Here is a 1535-nt window from a genome sequence, read left to right as displayed (position 1 = left end):
GAAATCTTGGCATTGAGCCTTGATGGTCTTTTAAATTTTAGCTATTTTGTTTAGCATGTAGTGTATAATTCAGAATGGTGTTTTTGTTTTGCATTTCCTTGTTAAAGAATGATGCTGAGACATGTGGTTTTGATATTCAGTTTGTGAAAATCCTGTTCAAGTCCTTTTCCTTTCTCTATTGAATTTCTTTTTTTTTTCCTACTAATAAAAAAACTGTATTTACTTAGAAGCATTCAGAATGTCAACAGAACAGCTCCAACTTGTTTTTTTCTTAATTACAGAGTGGTATTCAGTTAACAGAACAATGATATTTCATATAAGCTGCATCAGAGACAACTGAAGAAGAAAAAACTACCATTCCCATATATGACTAATTTGTGCTGTGCACCAACAAGAACCTGCTTTAAATTTCCATGCCAGTTTACAACCCCGCACTGTACCCGGCAAGGTTAGTGGTTATTGAAAATACCACCCGGACAGAGCTATCTAAAGACACATTTGGTAGTGTGTTTACTATTCAAAAAAAGACACTGTACAGTTTAAAAACAAATCTTACACAGCCTTACATTTCAATTATTTTCTTTTAAAGGAGTGAGTTGTGTACAGGCGGGTTAAATACTTTATAGACAAGAAAAAAAAACTGCGCTGGAACCAACTTATTCATCATCATCATCTTCTTCTTCCTCCACATCCTCTTCATCCTCCTTGTCTTCCTCCTCTTCTTTTTCTTGCTTTTTTCAGCCTTGACATCTCCCTTTTTTGCTGCATCAGGCTTTCCTTTAGCTCGGTGTGCAGCAATGTCCTTTTCATATTTTTCCTTCAGCTGAGCAGCCTCCTTTGCGTAAGGCTGCTTGTCATCTGCCACAGTGTTGTCCACATCTCTCCCAGTTTCTTTGCAACATGGCCAATGGATAGGCTGGGATGTTCCTTTGATTTAGGAGTGATATCCAGAACAGAACAAGAAAAAGGCCGAAGGAGGCCTCTTGGGTGCGTTGGGATCCTTGAACTTCTTTTTTGCTTCCCCTGTAGGAGGGATATAGGCTTTCATTTCTCTTTCATAACGGGCCTTGTCTGCCTTTGCCATGTCTTCAAATGTTCCTTTCTCTTTAGCAGACATGGTTTTCCACCTGTCTAAGCACTGCTTAGAAACCTCTGAGAAGCTGACTGAAGCATCTGGGTGCTTCTTCTTGTGCTATTCCTGACAAGTTTGCACAAAGAATGCATAAGGTAACATTTTGCCTCTTGGCTTCTTAGGTTCTCCTTTGCCCATGTTTAGTTATTTTTCCTCAGGGAGGCACAGAGTATCCCAGTGCCCGTCCAGCCCCTACATGCCCTGGTGCTGTCTCTCTCTATTGAATTACTTATTGACTTGTAGGATTTCTTTATATGTTTTGTTCTTAAGCTCTTTCTGGATATCTGTGATACCAATATCCTTTACTTTGCAGCATTTTTTTTTTCACTCTCTTAATGGCATTTTTGAATGGATAGAAATTATTTATTTTTAATTTATCCAATTTATCATTCTTTTTAGTGTT

The 1535-nt window shown here is 38.2% G+C and overlaps 1 pseudogene; it reads right to left on the bottom strand.

Moving 5' to 3' along the window:
• Positions 1–656: 656 nt before the first annotated feature.
• LOC134382755 (high mobility group protein B1-like) lies at positions 657–1270 on the bottom strand (annotated as a pseudogene).
• Between the last annotated feature and the right edge of the window lie 265 nt (positions 1271–1535).

This window comes from Cynocephalus volans, chromosome 7, assembly GCF_027409185.1.
Source record: "Cynocephalus volans isolate mCynVol1 chromosome 7, mCynVol1.pri, whole genome shotgun sequence".
Taxonomy (NCBI): Eukaryota; Metazoa; Chordata; class Mammalia; order Dermoptera; family Cynocephalidae; genus Cynocephalus; species Cynocephalus volans.
The sequence above is the reverse complement of the archived record's forward strand: the minus strand, read 5'-3'. Positions and strand labels throughout refer to the sequence as shown.